Below are 25567 nucleotides of genomic sequence, written 5' to 3' on the forward strand. Positions count from 1 at the left end.
AAAATACGATTATTGCAAAAATGTTTAATTCTGGCATTCATATAGATATTACTATTTATTTTGCTGAATATTTGTATATAATTATGTGTGGATAATTGTTTGGCATACTAAAGAGAGAACCTGAGATGTAATTCTTTACTCGGTGCAAAAAACTCCTATCTGTATAACATAATAATGTTCATATTAGAAAGAATTATTGAAAACTCAAATGTAAGATTGTGCTAGATAATTATAGCGATTGGGAAGAGAAATAAAATGTGTAAATATTAGGAAGGCCACTTCTGAGAATTTAAAAACTATGTTCTGTATATCTGATATTGTTCAGGAATGTTGATCAACTCATTCCTCTAAATATGTGTGTTGGAGGTAGGTGTTGATCATGAGCTTTAAGAATAGCACAGATAAATTTAATTACTAGTAAGATTATATTATATTTTAAATTCAAGGGGAAGGCTTCATCATTATCATAGTAATAATATGCATTAAATGCATGATCCTATAGAAAGGACTGTGAGTTTGATAGATTTAGGTCAGAAATGAACTGCCTGCAAAGTGATTGTAATGTGGTGCAGAGACAGGAAAACTGGCCTTGTTCAATTATGGTATGAGTTCACTCATGGCACATTTGTCCAGCAAATCTCTTATGCTGTGGACAATTGTGTTACAGTGTCTTTCTTCTGGTGATCATGGAAAGGAATTTTAAGGAGAAGAGTCTGTATTGAGGAAAAATTATATCGATGAGAGATCTTTTTCCCTGGGTTTTTCTCAATAATTTTAAATCGCATTACAGGTAAGAAAAACTAATTTGCCTTAATTTGTATAGAATGAAGATTGTTTCTCACTTCCACAGAAATAAACACGGGTTGTTTTTCTTTTTGAACAACTAACTTTAGAAGATATCTTTGGTTTTGGGTGAGATAGGCTAGTTGGCTGCCTTCTTTGTGCACTGTTAACTCTGGTGATGTATTTTCTTTCTTTTTTTTTTTTTTAAATAAATTTATTTATTTATTTATTTTTGGCTGCATTGGGTTTTCATTGCTGCGCCCGGGCTTTCTCTAGTTGTGGTGAGCGAGGGCTACTCTTCATTGCCGTGCACAGGCTTCTCATTGCGGTGGCTTCTCTTGTTGCGGAGCACAGGCTCTCGGCGCATGGGCTTCAGTAGTTGTGGCTCGTGGGCTCTAGAGCGCAGGCTCAGTAGTTGTGGCGCACGGGCTTAGTTGCTCCATGGCATGTGGGATCTTCCTGGACCAGGGCTCGAATCCGTGTCCCCTGCTTTGGCGGGTGGACTCTTAACCACTGTGCCACCAGGCAAGTCCCTCTGGTGATATATTTTCTTTAATAATCTAGATCAGGCTACCCAAGCTGTTTATTGTACAGTATTATTAAAAAAGATGTATTTTCTTTTCAAATGTTTAATTGAAAGGAAGAATTTTCTCCTGCCATATACAAGGCTTTTGTTCATTATTTATTTGGAATAAATGGGGCCAGAGAGTATGAGTGCAGTTAGATTTCGTTGGAGGGGGGATTACAAAGACTTTTTGAGGCATGATGTGCAAGTGAGTGTTTTTAAATCTCAGAGGTGTGATTATGTCATAACAGCCATAACCTCTGGGCTTGCTTTATTACTTTTATTAAAACAAATCTGTATGGGGGTGCTATGTATATTTTGGTGATGAAGGAAATGAGGTGGTTAATTTATTATGTGAACAGCACTTTCAACTAACCACAGCGTGATTCACTGAGAGAGCGGTGGAAAAGCCTAGCTCTGTAGAAATGACTGCTTTTTGATTTGTGGACCTTAACTTTCAACACCAGAGCATGAAGTTTATCTACAAAATGGTTTCTTCCTTTTTTTCCCTGTAAGGTTTTTGTCCAATTTTAAACTTGAAATTTTTTCCTTTATTTTATTTTGGGTATTTAATGAATATGAATGATCTAAATAGTCCTGCAAGTTAAGTAGGGGGGAAAAAAGAAGGGGGCTCATGTGTTAGGGCATTAAGGAAGTGGGTAACATCTTTACGGTTTCCAGGTAGCCCACATATACCTCAGAGGAGGACTCCATAAATAAATCAATCTGCTGACCCCTCCACCCATGAGGATAACTATCTGGTATCAGATATGAGTTAAGAAGAAGTGAGGCACCTGTTGTTCTTCCCTTTTGTTGGATGCATTTATAAACAAATGCTGTAGTAGAAAAGAAAATCAATCTTAGGTAAAATAGTCTCTGACAAATGTTTGTTTGGAAGTGGGGGGTGATTATGGGAGAAGGTGAGGATGTCATGCCACCTAGAAGTACACACACTCTAGAAGGAAATTAACAGAACAGGCATCCACCTGATGAGCTTGTAGGGTTATAAAGCACTTGTATACTCATAACAACAGCCACTGAGAGACCAAGAAAAGGTTGTTTTCTCTGGAGTTGTGCCATATCCAGCGTCATCTGGTGATGTGAACCTGATGGAAAATAGATCATCTTCCTGGCAATATTTTTGACAGACCCCTTCGTTTTCCAGATGTGCCAAGTATCAACCACTTACAAACAGAAGGACTCAGAAATCAATCAGTCTTAACTGATAAGAATTCATTAAAGCATTTTATACCTGGCATATTACAAGGCTCTATGAAAGTAAGGATGACAATCAGTTTTATATTTTCTCTCTGCTTCTTTGGAGCGACACACCACATATCTCTTCAGAGCCCTAAATTTGCTCTAAAAATTATGTCATTCCCTCATAGCGCTTCCCCAGCGAGTTGGCAAAGGCCAGGAGAAACATTATTTGTATAGTTTAGAGACAGTGTAGAGGAGGGAGGTCCAGGCCTGTGGTTTATGTAAACAGGGTGGACTGGGAGGGGACACTGGCACCCCTGGTTATGTTGTTATTTAGTCATCACATGCTGTCAGTCCTGGTGAGAACGTGTCCACTTTGAGAATGATTCAGCCACGGTGATTAGTTATGACCATCCATGGTCACAGACTATGGTAAGAATTTAATTTTAGAAGGAATTGGATTGTAGGCAAGACTTAATTTTAATGACATTGGTTGGGCTTCTCAAACTTTCAGGTATCCTTACTAGTAGACTGAAACCATGTTTTGGACATTCCAAGAGACATTATGTTTGACACCATGCGGATTTGTCTTCATCATGGTTTGGTTACTTTTTTTTTTTTTATTTTTTTTTATTTTTGTCTGTGTTGGGTCTTCGTTTATGTGCGAGGGCCTTCTTTAGTTGCAGCGAGCGGGGGCCACTCTTCATCCCCGTGTGCGGGCCTCTCACCATCGCGGCCTCTCCCGCTGTGGAGCACAGGCTCCAGACGCGCAGGCTCAGCAGTTGTGGCCCACGGGCCCAGTTGCTCCACGGCATGTGGGATCCTCCCAGACCAGGGCTCGAACCCGTGTCCCCTGCATTGGCAGGCAGACTCTCAACCACTGCGCCACCAGGGAAGCCCTTGGTTACTTTTTAAAAGATTGAGATTTAAAAATTATTCTTGGGGATTGGCTTTAAAAAGTCTGTGACTCTTCCTTCACCTCCTGAATGTCCATCTCAAACCAATGTGGAACATAACAGTTATTTTAGAAGCATGGATAATGGAGAAGTCTGATTCCAAATATGCCTTCCATTCTTCTCTGCCTTCCTCAGCATTTTCTCCGGCTGTGTTCTCTTGCTTATGTGTCTCTTTCTTTGTCTCCCTTCTACCCTCCTATGAGCCGCTTTTTGCAGAGGTAGTCTGTTCCTTAGTCCCTTACTCAGGTCCCCTCTATTCATATGGTGTGAAATACAACCAGACTTTTCTAAAAAGTGATTCTGCCCTCGTTTGTGATTTGAAACCTACTCAGATGTGTGTTGATAAATTTAAGTAACTTTAGGAGCTTTCCAAAAAACAAATTTATGGGCATGCTCCTAACTGAACATAGACCCCACTATGGCAGCAGAACACAGAAGACATCCAGCCCAATTTGCTAGATGGTAAGGACGTGGTTTTAAATAAAATGGAACACTGTAGTTGAGACTGAGACAGGAGATATCTTCTTGTAGAGAAATTCTGTATTTATCATTAAGTTTGCAAAGGAAATTTGGATCCTAGATTAAAATACTTGGTTAGTCATACCTAGGGCGCATAACTATGCTCTTTGACATATGCCCCCCCCTTGCAGTTGGGTAGTTATAATTCAGGGTGTGTTTAAAGGGAACTAACCTTAAACTGAAATTGTATAAACGTTCTCACTGGTCCTTTCCTCCTTTCCGTGTGGTTCAGTGAAATGGAACACAAAGCCCCAGTGCACCAAAGGGAGCTGTGGTCTTGTTTTGGTTTAGCTGCATTTGCATTGTGACCTTGGGAAACTAATTTTACTTCTTCATGCCTTGTTGGAAAATAAAATAAGGTTATCTGTATGGTTTCTGAATGTTAAAAGGAATATATATATTTCACATATATATGAAAATGCCCGAAGGTGCATTTTATTTCATATGATGGAACCATCAAATAAACAGATTCCATTTATGTTGATGGGGTTTTTTTTAAACCTTTGTGTTAAGGTTCTATTTATTTCTATTATTTATTCATATGCTAAGCTTCTCAAGTATTCCTAGAATCATTTAATTTCAAGTCACAAGGGACCTTAGAGGTCATTTAGTTCACACTAGCAGGTATAAGCATGTTCATTGCCTTCTGCGAAAAGGGAGGACGGAAGAATCTGCAAGGAAAACTTCCAGAACAAAGGATCAGAGTGGCGGCATTGCTGTGCTCATAATCCAGGAATGAGGAAACAGGCCCATTGCCTGAGATGCCTCATATAAATAGTAATGACAGGACGTGTTGCACAGGGAAAGATAGGCATTTGAAGTTGAATTAGAAAGTACACTTTAAACTTCTGTTAGTTATTACCTAGAGAATGTTTTGTAAGTCTGTAGTGCTTTACTTGTTATCCTTGCATATCTGATTCTTCTGTTGTGGTTCACATCTAATGTTTAAATTGACTCAGTATTTTGGAGGTGGGAGGGGAAGAGGGTAGAACAGTCGAAAACAAACACAACAGCAACAGCAGAAACAAACTCCTCACTTGGTTGGGATGCATGATCTGGTTATGGATTGTCAATAAGAAACAGCTGTTTGTTTGTTGACAGCCTGCCTTGCCTCGCCCATAATCAAGCTGTTTCTCATCATATAATTACCAAGTCTTTAGTATTTGAGGCTTGTTGTAGATTTATAGTTGGTTATATAGCATTTGCCAAAACGTCATAGTTTAGATAAAAAATTAGTGATTCCCCTGTAGTGATTCTACTGAAATATGAATGTGGGTTGTAATAAAAGAAAGATGCCTGAAGCAGTTTCTGAAATTCATTTCAGGCTTGAGGGAATGTAGAGGGTGTCTTGTGTGTGTTTTCTAATGAGGGAGTTTCAGTGTAATTTCCCTGTCTTGTAGACTATTGCCAATCAGAAAAGGGTTCTGTGTTCTCTCATTGTCTCTCTTCCTTCCTTCCTTCCTCCCTTCCTTCCTTTCCTTCCTCCCTTCCTTCCTTCTTTCCTTCCTTCCTTCTTTCCCCTTTCTTCCTTCCTTCCTTTCCTTCTTTTTTCTTTTTTCTTTTCCTTTTTCTTTTTCTTTCTTTTCTTTCCTTTGTTCTCTTTTCCTGAGTGTAGTTAGGCAGCACTGATGTGGGCAGCAGGATAGATTTTTTTTTTGGTGTGGAAGGACATGGTTTTGTTCTTTTGTTCCTTCTTTTTCTGTCTTCTTACAACCCTGTTCCAGTGTCGAAGCCAAGAATGAAAGGAAAGTTAAATTCTCTGAGAGTCCAAGGTGATGTTTCAGCCTCCTGGGTAGCTTTACTAGCTGAAAAAAAAAAAAAAAAGCTGAATGTGCCTCTTACCCTAAAGAGAACCTATCGAGGACATTTTATAAACAAACCCCTTTCAATCTGGATTATGCTGAGTGAGGTCCATTTTGAAATAAGAGTAACCCTGGGTTTTAAGAAAACAAGCCAGAAAGGTGAGGTTTCTATTGCTTCATTTAGTTTTATTCTTCAAAATAGAGCAAAAAGGGTTTCTAATCATGATTAAATCGCAGCTTCTCTAGGAATGGAAAAGTTTCTCTCTCAATGAATCTTTTCACAGTGCGGTTACTTCAAAAAAAATCCCTTTAAAAACTACGGTGCCACGAATTTTTATTTTCATGAACTCCAAAGTAATGTCACAATTTCTTCTTCCTTTGATAGGTTTAAGATTAAAATGGAATTTAGAATATTTTTAGTAATTTTTTCTCTTTGATCTCAAAGGCATTACATAAATGATAGTCTTTCTCTATATAAATACGTATTTTTAAAGATAAAGTAGTGTGGGAAGAGTGCTTTTTTGTTATAGACGGTGTGACTACGAAAGGGAATACTTTAAAATTTGTAAAAAGTAAAATTTTGAGAAAAGTATATTATATATGTATAGTTTTTATTTCTATTTGCATGTGTTTATGCTCTATTTTTCATTAGAAATCCACATATACTTTTTTCTAAAAGCATAAATCATAGAAATAGTTTACTTTAAAAGAATGTGTCAAAATGCTTGATCTCCCGTAGCCAGATGATCCCAAATGTCAGTGGGAATTTGACTAACAATGATTTCACTTGGTGGCTAGTGGTCAGTACTTAAGATTATTACCAGAATATGAAATGTTCTGAATTTGCATGTGTGTTTTAATATACCATGAGAATGACATTTCATTTTCCAATAGCTACTTTAAACTATTTAATTACAATTAGTATCAGGGCAAGACTTAATTCTTTATCTTAACACATGAACTATACCATGAAGTTGGAGTCCAAAATTAAAAGGTTATGTCTGGCTTAACTGGAACAGGTAGGATGTGGTGGGGTATAAAGATGAATATTTTTATATGTGCAGCTGTGCATATATTCTTAGGGCCCTATTAGCCAAAATCTGTTGTCTTAGTAGTACTCAGGTACATAATTCAATCAAATGAATCACAGATGATCCATTTTAGAAGTACCTTACTATTTGGGTGTCAGGGGAAGAGAATTTAGTTGTAATTTTAAGAACTTCATCCCCAAATTATTTAATGGTATATTTAATTTTAGCTGCCCAAAATCTATGTGGACAAAAATTATTGTTATAAATAAAAGATGTGCAAATTCTTATTCCAGCTGCCTTTTAAGGAGGGAAGGGAGAAATTTAGGAGATGTTACAGGCTATCTTGTTTCTCTGTGTTAGACTTTTTCCGGTGAAGCTTTCTCAAAAACTATGCTAAAAATCCATTATTATAGAACTATTAAAATTACTGTTTTAGTATCCAGTGATTAATACCCATGACCTTTATTTTTGGATCAGCTTCATAAATATATACATTTTTCTGTGTCAGTCATTGTCTAGAATTTCATTTTTGTTCTGCTTTCCATTACATACCATGAATTATATGAAATTAATTTAATCGCTACTGCAAACAGAAATTAAATGTGCCCTAATCCAGAGTTACGTTGTTTGCTTTTACAACTGTAAGTCATAAGTAATTAATTTTCCTTGGAAAATTAATTCACTTACCATTCCCAGTAGCATCATATGTTGACACAGGGTTATAGATAGTTTAATATTTTTCTTTAGCATGCTGGCCTCAACTTTAGAAGACCTTAAAGGAAAACAAATTAAAATTTACTCAACTGTATATAATTTGGAGTTATTTAAAATAAGTGTTGTTGTTATTGCTATTATACAGGTGATGACTTGAAAATTATATTCAAACTTTACAAAATCTCCATTAGTATATTAACAAGTATGAAATTATATATTTTTTTAAAGTTGTTCATATGACAGTAGCCATTAAAATTTTTATTCCTCAATTCTGAATGAAACAGTTTACTTGACAGCCATCTGACAGCAGTAGCATGAAGAGTTTTACCATCACTTAATTGATGAGGAAGCAAAGCGAGTAACTTACTTGCTGAACATTTTGACCACTTAGGATAGCAAGCCATCATGTCTGATTCTTATAGAGCTTATTTTCAATATTTAACCCCAGTCAGTAGAAAGATTTCCATCAAGGTCACCTTAAAACCTAGACTATGAAAGATATCTAGTTTTAAACCCCCAGATATTTTTTATTACACTGATTGCTCTTCTCTACTTCTTTCATCCTTTCCTGTTTAATACTTTTTTCCCCTTGCTTTCCAGAAAGGCTAATGTGGAAAATGAAATAGGTAAAAGTCTTTCAGTTAAATAAGTTAGGTTTCCCCTAGCTGCTTCTTATATTCTGGGAACTCAGAAAATATGGGCAAACCAAATTTAGCTTTTCTTTTGCATTTGCCAGGAGGTTATTTTGTAAGGTGATTTTTTTTTTTTTTTTTTTTTTTTTTGCTGGTTCATAGAACTCTATAAAACATATAGTGTTTATTACTTTATTTATATTTATTTAAGTCACTAAGGTGAAACTCTAGTGATGGTGGCAGTGTTACAGTTTTAACAAGTGGGGGCTTATTTTATAAATGTGTCTTTGTGGCCATAGCTTTAAAAAATGTGGGGAGTTAGCAGTGAAATGCTCTTTATGCCTTTTGGAAAGAAAATTTGCTGTTTAATTCCAGTATAAAAGTACTACCAGAATACAAAATCACCACCATTATTTTTTGTTACTATTCATTGTCATACTCAGTTTTTGGATCTGTACTCTCAGGATTGAACTACATATATTCCAAAGCTGAATCAGGCAGAAAGTGTTTTACTTGCTACTTCTGTCATAAGGAGGATGACAGAGGAGTCCTCTTCCCTGTACTTGGGAGGGTTTCTCTGTCTGAGTGGCCTTCAGAATTATGATAATAATTTTCTTTTTTATCATCATCAGACAAAATGAAAAAACTACAGGTGTCAAGTCATGTACATTTATGTTTGTGCTCTGACTCAAATATGGATTGTTTCACAGTCAGGTTTAAGGGAAAGCAGGCTTTCAAATATAATTTATGTAGGCATCCCAGGCAATGGTTATTTTTAAAAACTATCCGTAAGTCTATTACCATATACCTGCAGTGTGATTATGTATAAATATGTATGATAATTCTGCATTCATTCTTACACAGTTTTTAAAAATGCCTCTGCCTTCTTTCTGAAATGAACACTACAGCTTTAGTTTATCCTTGTTTTGAGTGGAAAAGTAAATGTGTGTTTACAGAAAGTTGCTATTATCAATCTGCATTTTATTTCACAATGTATTCTCTCAAAAATTACATTTAAATGAGAAGTTGGTCACATCGTTCTTTTTTACCTTTTATTTTGTGTCAAAATGAATATCTTAGAGAAACATTTCAGTTCATAGTGAGCTAAGGAATGTAGAGGGGTTGTGTGTATGGTATGTGTACAAAAGAAGGCTGCAAGGGTGTGGAGAAAAGAAGTGCTGAACTTAGGCTACATGGTATTTTACTCAAAGCTGGCAAAGGAACATTTTATGTTAAAATATATGTAAATTATGGATTCAAGAAACAGAATTTGGAGAAGCAAAATTTTTTATTTTCCATGATTATTTTGTTGATTCTGATTATAATAGAAATGATAAGACTTGATGGTGGAAATATGAATTTTTAAAAATTGTATAATGTGGAGATAGTACAAAGTTTATAATTTGCTGAATAATAGTTGTGATATACATTAAAAAACCATGCTGTTTGTGGCAAGTAGACACAAGTGCATGTGTCTCATGAGGTTCTGAGGAACTTCGAGCAGACTCTGGTTTGAGTTTGGTCAATAAGATTTTATTTTTAATCTTTAAGCAGGGCGTAAATAATCTTGGTTATTCCCAAATAGCTCCCTGAAGTCAGGTAAAAGTGGAGTTTGCAGACTGCTGATGTTGAAGAAAGATTCAGTAGGGTCCCTAGCAATGCCACTGGGCAGAAAAGTAAATTTGTACCTAAAGAAATGTACAGCTATTAATTCGCATTCTGTTCCGCACTATTCTCTCAAAAGACTGAATTTAAATTAGTTTGTACTTCTATTCACAAAGGTAATAATTAAACTAAGGTGATATATAGAAAGGTAAAATGGCAATTTACCAACCATCTGAGAATGACAGAACTCTCCCAGGTCCTTCAAAGTTGAAATCATGTTCCGAATCATTATCCCATATGACCTTAATCTTACACATTGACAGTGGGATAAATTGGGTTATATTTTTGCTTTTACTAGAAACTCAAATCAAATCACAGTCAAGGTAAGGAGTACTGCGTTGGAATATCCTGCTTTTATGTTTCTGTTAGGTCCAAACGTTAACCTTTGGCTATAAAAAACAGCTCACCTAGATGCTGGCCTTTTCTTTTTTAGCACCATTCATAGTTTGGGGCCATTTTCAGTCTGATGTTTAAGAACCGTGCTTCAGAAGATGGTGTGTCTGTATAAAAAATGTGAAACAATTTAATGGCCCTTTTTTGATGAGTTTAAATGAACTGTTAATTGCGGTGAATGGATTTCCACATTTGTCTTACTAAACCTGCTAATCAGAATGTGAAAATGGGCAGGAGAACCTTTAAATAATGACCTGTCTCCAAATTGTTGTTTCATGTTTACATATTAATCCAGAACATTTTTTCTCTAGTATGTTTATTAGAAGAATCATTTTTGAATTGAGGTTTTTATTAAATTTGCAAAAACTCAAAGAACCTCTTCTCAATAAACATTTACTACAGTAAGTTTATCATTTAAAAGAAAGGTACACTAGTTAGAAGCTATTTAATTTTTTGGAGTTTTAGTATGTACCAAATTTTTAGGAACCCTCGAAACATTACTGTTTTATCTTTTTCCCTCATATATGTAAACAGAATGAAATCAAAATTAACCAGTGATTCCTCCTCTGGAGTGATTAAAAGAAAAGTAATGTATTGTTGTGTTTGCTAATAAAAAGTCTGGACTTACTTTGAAGTTATCGTACATTCTATTTTGCTATAATGTGGGGGAAAATACTCAAGGAATATGGAAAGAAAGACTGTTCTAGCTAATAAGAGAACTTCATTCTAGAGAGGCCAGCAAGGAATCTGTCACGACTGACAAGCATTCTTTTCTCTCTCTGTCTCTCTGTCTTTCTCTGTCTTTCTGTCTCTCTGTCTCTCTGTCTCTCTGTCTCTCTCTCTCTCTGTCTCTCTGTCTCTCTCTCTCTCTCTCTGTTTCTCTCTTTTTTCCTATAGCAGTGTTGAAGTCAGTCAAAGTATATATACAAAGCTGAGTGAATACCAGTTTACCCAGTACAGGGGCTATTTTTTCAGGAAGTCTAACTCAAACCAGATGTTTTGCCTAGACCCGGAGTTTGTTGCTGCCAAGCATCTCATCAGAGGTCAGAGTTCTGGGCTCGGGGCCCTGCTAGAATTCTTTCACAAATTGCTATTCGGTGAGGTTTTAATCCTAATGGAAAGAATAATGTGCTTGTAAAATCTGCAGTTATTACAAACACAATATACATATTGTGGACTTCAAATGACTACATATTTCATTCCCATAAACAGGGAACGCAGATGAATGCCTTGTGTAATAGCTTTAGACATTCTAACTAAAATCTAGTGTACAGTTTATACCACATTAACCATTTGCATTTGTAATACCCCAATAAAAGTAACTGTTGTCTTTGGGTGACAACTGGTTACCAACTCATGCCCACCCCCCGCCCAACAATTTTTTTTTTTTTTTAACAAGCTCTACAACCTCATACAGCTGTTTGAACACAAGAATTAAAAGCATTCGGAACTAAATATTGGATGTTCTCTTAGGAAGACCTATGGATGCTGTAGTACTAAGTGAAAAAGTTCTTAAAGTAAAGGAAAAGGTACTATTGTGCCAGGGCTTAACTATCACATATTTGGAAACATCTGTTAAAACAGAATTCATTTACTCAAATTCAGATAAAGAGGATGTATTTTCTCTTTATAATGGAGAATGTGTGTAGTATATAGCTGAACATGAGTGTAGCTCTTTTGGAAAGATTAAGAGAGATTAGTGAGATTTATAATATCTCTGCTTAATTTTATATACAAATATTGTTAGATGTTTATTTGAAGGTTTTGCTGTTGTTGAGTCTGAGCCCAAGAGAAATTCTCAGGTATACAAAGGTGAGTGAAACCAAGGAATCACAATTTGGGCTGGAGATAAGTATGTTAATGAGACCATACCTACTAAAATTAAATAAATCTGCATTTGGGATAGATGTGTGTTAACTTTTGTGTCAACAAAACACAGAAAGTCCAAATTTCTGAAAATGAGAGAAATGAACTTTTTTATGAAGTAAAGGAAGACAGATTCTAGTGTCCCTGAATTATCCCATACCATATGAAAGCACTTTTTGGTTTGAACAGTTTGTAGCATTTATTTGGGGTTGGGAAGTCTAATTTCTAAATACTGCTTTTTTGTTTTCATATTTAAGTGACAATAATATGGGGTACAATAAATAAACAAGACTCAAACAAGTTCTGTAAATCTTACGAGTAGATAAAAATTGGTCAACTGTGGGAGCCCCCAAAATTCGAATAGAACCTTATGGTATGGGTAATGCCTTTTAAACTAGTTTTGATTTTACCTTTCATTTCTAAAAAAGAAAATCAACATTGATATCATCTCTACTGCACAGACAATTGCATTGGTATTGAGAGGAGTCATCATTTCTATGAACTTGAATTCTCCTATGAGCTTCCAACAAATTAAAAAAAAGATTTGTTGAAATGTGTGATGTAAAAAAGAAAATGGGAGGGTATTTGTGTTGTATCACTTTCTTCAAGTTGTGGAACAATTTTTTAAAGTTATTTTCTGATTAATCTTCATGCTATCTTATGCCTCTGGAGGTCTAGCATGGTGGCAGATCTTCTGTAGAGTTATTTTCTAATGTGCATCTCCCTGAGTAAGTCCTATCTCCTTTCTATATAAACTCTCATAGTATATCATATTTACTACTCTGTTATTTAGTTTCACTTTATTACATCATGCTTATAAGGGAATTTTTCTGGGAAGAAAGGTGCAATATTAATGCATAGTATTTTTATTATCTTTGACATTCTGAAAAGTGAAATAATGTTTCTTTTTTATTTGTTCATAAACTATAATTGGTGGATTTTCCCCCCATAAAGTCAGGTGATACCCTCATCAATTTCTATAAAGAAGTTGAAATAAATGTCAAAACTTGAGGCTACATTTCATTCTGTATGGCATAATCATTCAAGTGCAATTAAAAGAATAGTCTGAGACTGTGATCAGTTAATGAGAAACAAACAATTTCATATTAATGAGTTCCCATTTGCCAATAATTCTGTCATTTGTAACTTGAATCAGTCATCACCCCTGCAAATAGCCCTTTCAAGACATTATTTGCAATTTTGTCCTCTGTTTTCTGTCCTTGATGTTGTGAAAATGGCCGTCTACTGTTACAGGAATGAAAAGAGATCCCATTCAAACATCTTTTGTGTTTCCACTTTCAGTGAAAAATGTTTTTCAAACCTGCAGCTGGTTATTTCTGCAGGAGTTCCCACTTATGCTCAGATTTGATTGACATTTTGAAATGGCAGCTTTTCATGAAAAGCTGTTAACTTGTAGAATTCAGTTATGGTACTAAGACAGACTGACTTTGTTCTGTGGCTGGGACCTGTCCAAGCTAAATAGAACCCTGCATCTGAATTTAATAGTGCTACTCAGCCAAGATAGGGCACTTTTGCCTTTTTTTCCCCCTCCAAAACTCTGATGCTTCTTATGTGTTCTAAAACTAACTTGATGGATATTCATCCCAACATCTTTCTGTTCTATAATTGCTTTAATTGACATATATAGTCATTCCCTTGTTCCCTCCCTTGAACATCTAATGGACTAGGACAGTGCTTTACTTTATGATGCTAATTGAGAAGAACTTATTTTTCAATTAATGTTACAGAGCACAAAAAATTTAGGAATACTGCTATTGTTTCTCCCAGTGTAGAGGATCTAACATGTTTGTAAACATGTTGCTACAAGGACTTATAGATTCATTCATTATGTGAAAATATTTTGAAAAACATTTTGCATATACTATACAAATATAGTTTATTAATATTATTTATTAATTTATCTAAAAAATAATTATACCTTCAATTTCAAGGGCAATATACTATAAACCATAGGAGTCACAAAATACATGATTCCCGCCTTTAAGGAACTTTGAATTCAGTATCTTCTTACTATAGTTAACTGATAATTAGTGCTTCAAAATGCAATAATTTATTAACATCTAATAGTAATGATTTTTAGTTTTTCAAATGCCTAGCTGTTACTGTATTTGATTTTCATATAACAGTCTTATGAGATAAATAAGAAAATTTAGTATCCTTGGCCTGTGGGTTTTTTGTGTCTCATGCTATCTGTTGGGAAATGGAAAACTCTGGTTTCACTTCCAGATTTTTGAGCACTACTTGTTGTGCTATGTGGAGCTATTAACCCTGAATATCTATACGTGATACCTGGTTTCACCTGTCTTAGGACAGGGAGCTGAGACAGGTAATCACTATAGATCCTGATCACTTTTATAAAGCTTTGATCTTCACCATCTCAGCTCACACCCCTGCACGTTTAATTTAAATAGCTGACTCAGGATGATTATGCAGTTTGTATTAACTGTAGCTGGCATGTTGCTGCTGCTTTACTTTAGGTAGATAGACTACATTCTGTAGCATATACACAAGAGTGTGAGCTAGTGCTGGACAGTATGCCCTCTGAGAATATTGTTGTAAGATTCAGTGTTTTAACTTATAGCTCTGAAACAGAGAGAAATTCAGGGTTGATATTGGTTGAAATTATTGGCTAAAATGATAATTTTGATATTATCCCTAAATTTCAATATCTCACCCTGGTTTTGCTCCCCAATAACTTAGATAATTGAAATAAAATCATACCATATCCATTTGTATTAATATAGAGGATTTCAGAGGATCAATACATTATAACACATTATTAGTTAAATAATATAACTTTGAAGTCATAGTGGCATTAATTTCAGAATCACTTTTTAAATAAGAGTTTAAATTCTTTTCCCCTATTTTGATGATGTGAAAGGAACAGTTTTGGAATCTTAATTTGACATAAGTGTTAAGAATACCCATAGACCCATAGTTGGTGAACAGGTAGGTAGCCAAAAAGGCATTCCTCTGTCCTTTTGAGGGAATGTCATCCTTTGTAACTATTTCAGTGTACAGATTGACACTATGTATAAAGGACCTTAAATTGCCCTTTTTTGTTTTGAACAATTCTTTTTTGGGGATTGTATCCCAAGGAAGCAAGTTAATTTAAAATTTTATGCATAAACATATTCTTATAGTATTACCTATAAAAACTGAACTGAGAAAGAAAAAGAAAATGTTCAATTAAAAAAAAAAGACTGGATTAACTAAAGTGTGTCTATATAATTGAATCATCTACAATCGTTTAATGTTGTTTCCAAAGAATCTTAGCTAAAATTTTCAAATAGTCAAAAAGCTGGATTTGTACTTGTATTATGGAAGAAGACTATGCCTAGGAAAAGTTGAAGGAAAAGTCCCTAAAAGTTGAGTTGCTCTGAATGATAAGATTGCGTATATTATTTTCTTCTCCTTTATGCACCTGTGCACTTTCCTAATTTGCTATAATTAAAACATGTAACTTTTATTCACTGGAAGAAAAACAGGTTTATTAAATGAGAAACTTAGAAAAAAATAGTAGTGACACATTGGAATCTAGGAATCCTGTTTTCTAATTTCCTGCAGGGCAGCTTAAGGGGTTGAATAATGGTCGTAGTTCACGAGGTGAAAAACAATCACCTATGAGCCATATTCCACCAGCAGAGGATTTTGCTTGGCTAGCACTGGAATTTTATTTTACCTTTTTTTAAAGAACTTTAAATATATATATATTTATTTATTTATTTATTTGGCTGCACTGGTTCTTAGTTGCAGCACGCGGGATCTTCGTTGTGGCATGCACACTCTTAGTTGCGGCATGTGGGATCTAGTTCCCCGACCAGGTAACGAACGCGGGTCCACTGCATTGGGAGCGTGGAGTCTTAGTCACTGGACCACCAGGGAAGTCCCTGGAATTTTAAAATAATTTAAGTTTGGATGCCTTTAGGAGAGGGCACAATCCTCTCCAGTGTACTACCAGCCCCTACCCATCTCTGTCTCATTCCTGGCCTGATTCATACATTTATGTAACCTCTCAGGCCTCTGAGATGCAGATGTTTTTATTTGTACAGCTTTGTGCCTAGTGCTGAATTCTTCTGTCAATAGTAGAAGGTCCACTTCAGTGCTTGGGTTTTGTTTTTGGTTTTGCTCACCCAGCATGTGATAATAGTGGTAGTGGTGATGATGTTGATCATAAGTTACCATTTGTTGAGCCCTTAGTATGTGCCAGTCTTATAGTAAAACTTAATCATGTAATCTAATCTTCACCGTTCTACAAGGCTGGGTGCTATTTCTCCCCCATCTTTTTTATTTATGTATTTATTTTTGGCTGTGTTGGTTCTTTGTTTCTGCACACGGGTTTTCTCTAGTTGTGGCGAGTGGGGGCTACTCTTCGTTGTGGTGCGCAGGCTTCTCATTGCGGTGGCTTCCCTTGTTGCAGAGCACAGTTTCTAGGGTGCGCGGGCTTCGGTAGTTGTGGCGCAGGCTCAGTAGTTGTGGCTCGCAGGCTCTAGAGTGCAGGCTCCGTAGTTGTGGCGCACAGGCTTAGTTGCTCCGCAGCATGTGGGATCTTCCAAGACCAGGGCTCGAACCCATGTCCCCTGCATTGGCAGGCGGATTTTTAACCACTGCGCCACCAGGGAATTTCCCCCCCCCCCCAAATCTTATTGATGAAACAACTGAAACTCAAAGAGGTTAAGAATCTGCTAGTAATAGAGGCAAGATTTGAAGCTAAGTCTGTTTGGATTCAAAGTCAGTGTCATTAATAGTTAAGTTGTATGCATAATGATTATACTTTAGCATCACTGCAAATCTTTAACCATCCTGCTTATATTATTGAGGAGAGGACTCTACAGTAACAATTGCCATTCTTGATTATGCGTGTCACAAACAAAAGGAGAAAGGGTTTTTAGTATTATTCTTGATACTTTATTAAACAATAAACCATGTTAATTTATTTTTAGTTTGTAATTGTACATTATGTGTTAAGATATAGGGAGGAAATACTGGTGTATACCATGGAAACTTGGTATAAACGTTCTTCTTTATACTAAGGAATAGTATACCTATTTCTCATAAAATTATGTTGACTTCAAATATGTTAATTCTGATATGCTCAGTTTCTGTTACATAACATATTCAGGAACATAACATAACCCCTACAATAACCATCTAAGTTTATAAAAACAAAGCTCTCTGTTAAATACTTTGATATACACCTTTCATAGTACTATATGCCTAATGCCTAATATCTTAAGTATGTTTTGTTTTACCCTTTGGTTTTCTTTTGACAAAAGAAACCAACGTGGGGGATTCTGATTAGAGGTAGAAAATTGGTTTCCATATGGAACAAAAAGTATATGCTCTCCAGAATGTGTAATAACCTCGTGAGGGTTAAGTCCCTTAACTGTCATATCTGAATCCCATTTAGGAAGCGTGATGTGCCATTTAAAAATTATTTACGAGTGATGGGAAAAGGAAGAAAATCGCAGAAGTAACCTCTGCTTTAACCTCTTTAGGGAAAGGGTGTTCATTAGGCAAATACTGTTACCATAGATATAGCAAACACATTTATAAATATCTTGATGATAATTTTATCATAATTTATAACTTTATAAATACTTTGATATGAATACACTTATTATACTAGTAGTACATGGAAAGTTAGAAGACAAAGCAGTAAGTAAAATCCTACCACCGATGGGTAACTGTTTAGAGGTGTGTAAGAGGGAAATGTTCTGAGTTTGGGCATGTCGAAAAGGTGTTTTATTCTTACACTTGAATAATATTTTCACAGGGTGTATAATTTTAGGTGGTTGAGAGTATTTTTCTTCAGAGATTATATTGCATCCATTCTTTGTCTTCTATCATCTGGTGGTATTGGTGGTGATCTGAGTCTGATTTCTTTGAGAGCGACCTGTTTTTTGCATCTTCCTTTATAAGCATGGGTGCTTGTCTTTTTCCATTCGTTGGGCTGGATGCTTCTTTACCTTTATATTCTGAAGATGTCCTTCTACTCTGGGAAAATATCTTGTGTTCTGTATTTGATTTCTTGTCCTTTGTTTTCTCTAATTCTATTAAGGTAGGAATGGGACCTCTTAGATGGAACCTCTCTGTCTCTCTTTTCTAAAATTTTCAGCTCTTGATTTTTGTCATTGTCGTTGCTCTGGTGGAGCCCTCAATTTTATCTTCTAGTCATTTTATTTTAAATATTTCATTTTGATAATCATTTTTAATTTCTAAAAAATGTTTTCTTGATCTCTAATTCCCTTTTTATGTAATATTATATTATTTTTTGTTCTTTTTTTTTTTTTAGCTATAATATTTTCTTTGATTTTCCTAAGAATACAAACCAAAGAGATTTTCCCCTCTGTCCCCATTTCTCCTGCTTTTTTTTTTTGGTCATTTATTTTTCTGTTTGTTACCTTGATATCTCTTAGGACAGAGACTTTTTCAGTTTCTTGGGAGAACCTTGGTGATCTCTTCCTGTGTAAGGATAGAACTGAATGGAACTTTGCTATAAGCAGGTAGAGTTTGTTTTATTAGCAGGTTTTGCTTTATCATGATCTCTTGAGGGGAGGTAGCTATTCTTAAACTGAGGAATGTGTACACGCCACATTTCAGAAGACTTTTTCCTTGGAGCAAACTATTTAGTTTCTTTAGTGAAGAACCCTACAATTTTTTCTTTTTTGGTGAGAGAAGAAGAAGTAAATATTTGGCTGGAAAGATGGTATAAGTATTTTGGATGCTGCTTTTGGTGAATTTGGAGGTGTACTGGGTTGAGTAGCGTCTCAAAATTCATGTCTACCCAGGACTTCAGAATGTGGCCTTATTTGGAAATAGGGTCCTTGTAGGTATAATTAGTTAAGATGAGGTCATACTGGGTTGGGGTGGGCCCTAATCCAACGACTGGTGTCCTTGTAAGCAGAGAAAACAGGCACACAGAGAGAACACCATGTGGAGGTGGAGATAGAATGTGAAGTGATGCAGCTGCAAGCCAAGGAATGCCAAACGTTGCCGGCAACGCTGGAAGCTAGGAGAGAGGCATGGAATAGATTGTCCCTCAGAGTTTCCAGAGGGAACCAGCTGCCAGCATCTTGATTTTGGACTTCTATGCTCCACAACCGTGAGAGAATAAACTTCTGTTTGTTTAAGCCACGCAGTTTTTGATAATTTTTTTCGGGAGCCCTGTCAAACTAAAACAGGTGTGCAGCAAACAAGCCTTAATGACCTGACCAGCGTACTCACCAGAGCTTTGAAGCAACTATTGCCTCCTAGCCTCTTGCATTTGAGGACTGTACACAAGAATTTCAAAGGACCAGACCACACATTTGAAAACTCAGACTCAAGAAAAGGATTCCCAGTCCCTAGGCTGTGAGATTTTAGGTTTAAGGAGTAGGCAAGGATCATTTCCTCCTCTTGTATAAATAGGGCCTGGGGAGACTCAGTCGTGTTATAGTGTAGCAGAGCTTTTGTCTTCACTCTTGTTATGCTAGCTGGCATTTGTGGTTGGGGGACAAATCCCTGGAATGATAAAGAGGACTGAGTGCTCAGGACTTGCATTTCCAGCACTGGGGACATTTTGAAGTAGTGGCCTGATTCACCAGCCCAACCTTCTATCAGGTTTGTCTTAAGCACTGGACTACTCCTTCCATGACACTCTGTGCTGAAGGCCATCTCCTTTTGTGTGAAGTCAGCCTGCTGGGAATCAGTCTATGGCATGTTAACTCTTACCTCTCTCAGAAGGCAACTGTTTTATAGTCTAACTTTGAATTAACACTCCAGGTTTTATACAATGTGATCTCTGACATATCCCAGGACAGAGCTTCTCTAGAGGTTCTGCCTGACTTAGGACAACTCGTAAGTCCCCCTCAACTGGGTCCCCAGCATGAATGCATCAGCTTGCAACTTCCTCCTTCTGCCGAAAGACACCTTGAGGAAAACGTTCTCTTAGCTGTTGAACTTTCTATAATAGCAGGTACATCACAGAGGCTTAGGAAAGGAAAAAAGCTCTGGCCTTGTTTCTTTTTGAACTACCTTTCCATTTTTGTTACACTTTCCTGGGGAAAAGTTGTAGAACTCAAGCCTTTAAATTCAATCCCTGTTGAGATTGGAAAAGTTTCCTAGGTGAGTTATCAATAATTGAAAAGTATGTCTGACTTTTAGTAATAGCCATTATTAAAACAAACATGGGCCCAGGCATGGATTTAAGTCACTGACAACATATGGTTTTCTATGCCATCTATGCACTGGTTTCTGTAATGTGTTTCTAGCTTCATGCATTGGCTTGACTAGCACTAATTCCTTTTCTACTTTTTCTTTACTTCTAGGAAGGTATTGCTTCTGTAGATTTCACATTGTACAGAGAAACTCACCTCATTGTGACCCCTAACCTGTGTAGTAAATCCTCTGAAATTAATTTTGGTTCTTTCTGATCTGTGCCCCCCACATGACTTCCCCCAAGATTTCATTATTAGATTCTGACAGCCTTTTAAATTTGTAAGTGCCACAAATTTGTCACTAGAGATGAATGGGTAAAAAGAAAATTCCTTGCAGTAGAGGATATGGGTAAAATATTTCAAGCAACGGATCTGCATCAATAATGTTAATGTTTATAGGGTGATGAAAACCATATAAGTCTTAAGCCAGAATCTTGTTTCAGCTGAGTCTCAGAAATTTTGACCACAGAAGCCAAGGCACATTCCATTTATTCCAACAACTGTTTTTTTCAAGTTCTTTCCAACTAACTGAAAGACAGTTGTCACTCTTGAATGCCTGAAACCTTAAATGCTTTTTCCTGCTATCTTAGTTAAAAGCAAGGGAAACATTGTCTACTATTCCTGAGATGCCTCTTGTCTTCCTTGAGTTCCTAAAATGGAGAGCAACTTTGACAGTGTTATTTTGCCCCCATTTTTCATGTTCATCCCCTGGCAAGGTTTCTGAGAAATTTCACTTCGTTTTTTCTAGCTGACTTCTGGCCTCGCTTTCATGCCAGAAGGCTGCCTTTACTGAACACGAAACAATCACAGAGTCATAGATTTTCCTTGTTTCTTACTGGTACCAAAGGAGTTCCCCCAGTGGTTTCTGTTTCTGGTGTAGAAGAGCATTAGTGGGCTTCCCTGGTGGCGCAGTGGTTGAGAATCTGCCTGCTAATGCAGGGGACACGGGTTCGAGCCCTGGCCTGGGAAGATCCCACATGCCGCAGAGCGGCTGGGCCCGTGAGCCACAACTGCTGAGCCTGCGCGTCTGGAGCCTGTGCTCCGCAACGAGAGAGGCCCGCGCATCGCGATGAAGAGTGGCCCCCGCTTGCCACAACTGGAGAAAGCCCTCGCACAGAGACGAAGACCCAACACAGCCAAAATCAATCAATCAATCAATCAATCAAAAAAACATACGCATCTGATTCAAGATCCTCCTTAAAAAAAAAAAAAAAAAAAAAATCAATTACTTTAAAAAAAAAAAAAAAAAAAAGAAGAGCATTAGTATTTGGGGAACTGAGAAGGACAAAGGAAATACAGAAAAAACATAACTGAAAATTATTCTCAATATGATTCCAGTTAGCATATGTATATTATTATTATTATTTTAACTAAAAGAGAAAGATAAAGAACTTTAAACCATTATAGTATGGTGTTTGGTCCATTTATTTGCATAACATTTGATATTTTTCTCAAAAAACATATTAACTGGAAAAAAAGGATTAATTAAAAACTAAGCTATTATAAAGTTTCCCTGTGAAATTAAAAGTAGTTCTTAGGTTAGGAAAAAGAAGAAAGGAATGTACAGGAAAGAAAAATACTAAGATTAAAAATTACCACCACCCCACCTCCATTCTAAGCCTGCACAAAAGGTTTCCTGACTGTCAGTGTTCTTTACCAAAGTCGTCTGGAAGTGATACCATAACAATATAGTAAGCATGATGGTTTTACAATGGAAATTTCACATTACAAGAAGCATTATTTTATTACAAGTTGATTTGAAGACAGGTTTTTTAGAGTGGGCTGTTACATTACATTATCCTAAGTCAATAATAATAAAATAGTTAATTAGTGTTTATGAAGTACTTAATAGGGATAGGATGATATTACCCTCTCCTGTTCACAGTTGATGAGAGTAAGGCAGCAAGATGTTATGTGACTTGCTTGGTCTTCCTCTTTACCTTTCATTCTCATTTGTTTCCTAAGGTTAGGATAGCATAGGCTCTGCAGTCCAGCTGCCTGAGTTCAAATTTTGGCTTTACCATTTACTAGCCTACTGACTTTGGGCAAGTTATCAAGTTTGTCATAGTCTTTGTCGTTGTCGTCGTCATCGTCGTCATCATCATCATTCCTAGTGTAGAATTGTAGTCTGTTAGCAATGAAAGTTATCTAAGGACTGTCAAACCCAAACCCCTTAGTGTCTAAGGAAACTGAAGTCTGAAAAATTAGGTGATTTATCCATCACTAGCTAGTGTTTTACTTACAACTAGAGCAATGATCTTTTAACTTTTTTTAATATAAATTTATTTTATTTATTTATTTTTGGCTGTGGTGGGTCTGCGTTGCTGCACATGGGCTTTCTCTAGTTATGGCGAGTGGGGACTACTCTTCACTGAGGTGTGTGGGCTTCTCATTGCGGTGGCTTCTCTTGCTGCGGAGCACAGGCTCTAGGCGTGTGGGATTCAGTAGTTGTGGCTCACGGGCTCTAGAGGGCAGGCTCAGTAGGTGTGGCACACGGGCTTAGTTGCTCCGCGGCATGTGGGATCCTCCCGGACCTGGGCTCAAACCCGTGTCCCCTGCACTGGCAGGCGGATTCTTAACCACTGCGCCACCAGGGAAGTCCCTGATCTTTTAACTTTTATGTCCTTTCTACTCCAGACAGTTGCTATACTTTTGATTTCAGGGCCTGATAAAATAATTTTTTAAAACATCTGTGGTTCTGGTAGCCTGTCTCCAAGATGGCCCTCAATAATCCCTGCCTCTTGGTACTGACACTCTGGTGTAGTCTCTTCCTGCATTGTACTGGTCTTTGTGACTGTAGGATATGGCAGAAGGAATGGTATATCACTCCTGAGACTAAGTTATAAAAGACACTGTAGTTCTGTCTTGGATGCTTTCATTCTCTTGGATCACTTCCTGTGGGGGAAACCAACTTCCATGTCATGAGCAGCCCTGGTAGATACTCATATGGAGAGGAATTGAGGCCTCTGGCCAACAGCATATGAGGAACTCAGGCCTTCTGCCAACAATGACGTGAATGAGCATCTTAGGAACGGATCCTTCAACCCACTCAGGTCTTCAGATGATTTCAGCCCCAGCTGACATCTTGACTGTAACCACATCAAGAACTCTCATTGAGAGTCAGAACTACCCAGCTAAGCTGCTCCTGGGCTCCTGACCCTCAGAAACTGTGTGAGATAATAAAAGTTTGTTGCTTTAAGCTGCTAGATTTGGGAGTAATTTGTTACACAGCAGTAGATAACTAATGTAGTAGAGTTGTGGAGAACTGACATGTTTCCAAATTTTTTCCTTATCACAAACAAGGAAAAGGGAACGGACTATTTTAGTACCAAAACAGTAGGAAAGTCATAATTCTATAGTAAAGGACAGTTGCTTAGATTGAATAAATTGATCTTGTTGAAAAACTTTCACATTGTTCTTTTTCTCGTTTTGTTGTTGACCACTGAAAACTTTGTCATGAACTGATATTTGGGAAGCATGGTACTTTATCATACTGTGTTTCTATTAGTAGCTTTCAACTTTGCCTTTTTTTGTGTCCTCAGGTGTTTGCTGAATAAAGGAAAATTTGTTGTCTTTTGAAACGTGGCTATAGAAACACCAAACTGAGGAAACTCAGGTTGTAGTTATTTTTCGTGGTAGAAGGTATATTAACAGAAAAAGTTCATCTGGGTTTAGATTTTCTCATCTGTGAATTGATAGGTTATACTATATATGATCTCTTATAAACCTTTCCAGTTCTAAAATTTTGAGATTCCAGTGGAAGACCTTTGGACATCATTCTTTTCTCCTGCACTGTTTGCCAACAGAAGGGAGGTGGGTAATCATAAAATTTTGCTTTTTCCATTTTTAAAAATGCAGTTGTTTACAATCAAAATTGGAACTTGATCAGGACTAATATCGTTACCCAGGAGAAAGAAGGAAAACTGCCAGTGCCTGGAACATACTCCTTTTCCTCTGACTCTGACTTGTGCATACTTATGTCCCAACCTCTATACTTACTGTGCTGCTACTGTGAAGGAACCTAGCAAGAATGGAAATGTCTCAAACTTTTCTTTGAGAGAGATTTGCATCTGTCATTCATAGCTGAGCTGGTTAGGTGGCAAATCATAATTATTTTCAGTCTGTCAAGTAAAATGCTGCAGTGGATCCTTCTTAGTGACAGAAGGATAGAAAAATTAGAGGGAAAGTGAAAAGGAGTAAATTATAGTTTCATGATAGAAAAGACTAGTGTCCTGTCAAAGCAAGTTGCCATGTTTCTTCAGAAATCTCCTTTTTTTTCTGTTATGCATAGACACTGTTACCATTTATATAAGATTTGTAATAAGAACAATGTGATACAGAATTTTTAAAACATGTCTATTTTGTCAGAACATTTTTCATCATGATAAGCCTTATGAATGAAGAGAAAATATCTTATAAGCAAAAAAATGTATTCCTGATTGATACAAAACTTGCCCTTAAAAAATAAAATAGCTGAAGTCAGTGGGGTTTTTTTGCAACCCAAGTAAGAGAGCTGGAATTTGCATTGCTAGATCAACTGATACTACTTATGTGAAACAGGGGGGCATGGTGTTTAGAGCTCCAGCTCAAGAGATAGACCCTTTGCATTCAACTATACCCTAGCAGTGTGACATTGGGCAACTTACTTAACCTCTCTGTGCCTGTTTCCTCTTCTGTAAAATGGAAATAATAATGTAACAATAATAACAACCACAGGGTTGTGAGGATGAATTAAGTTAGCATTGTAAAATTCCCGATACATATTATTAGTACCCAATATAAATATTTTCTGGTGTTATTACTATAAAATGGGTTTTCTTGTACAAGGATTTTGAAGAACTTTGACAGCTTAGTATAGCTTCTCTGTAACACTTTGTATTTTGCTCCCTTGTGGTAATAACAACTATACCAAATTATGAAAATTCAACCCTTTCACAGACATTTACTTATGAAGTACCTGTCATTAAAGATTACATACCTCACCCAATGAAAATTACTACATGTACATTAAAAAGGATTCTGGGGGCTTCCCTGGTGGTCCAGTGGCTGGGTCTCCTCTTTCCCAATGCAGGCTACCGGGGTTCGATCCCTGGTCAGGGAACTAGATCCCACGTGCCACGACTAAGAGTTCATATGCTGCAACTAAGACCTGGCACAGCCAACTAAATAAATTAAAAAAAAAAAAAAAAAGGGATTCTGGAGGCAGCATTTCTTATAAAACA

The 25567-nt window shown here is 36.6% G+C and overlaps 1 protein-coding gene across 2 annotated transcripts in view; it reads left to right on the plus strand.

Moving 5' to 3' along the window:
* The window catches only part of SRBD1 (S1 RNA binding domain 1), a 247656-nt gene that overhangs the window by 156592 nt on the left and 65497 nt on the right, over nucleotides 1–25567 (plus strand). The gene's annotated exons all lie outside the window — the stretch shown is intronic.

The sequence above is a fragment of the Balaenoptera acutorostrata genome, chromosome 12, assembly GCF_949987535.1.
Source record: "Balaenoptera acutorostrata chromosome 12, mBalAcu1.1, whole genome shotgun sequence".
In the NCBI taxonomy this organism is placed as follows: domain Eukaryota; kingdom Metazoa; phylum Chordata; class Mammalia; order Artiodactyla; family Balaenopteridae; genus Balaenoptera; species Balaenoptera acutorostrata.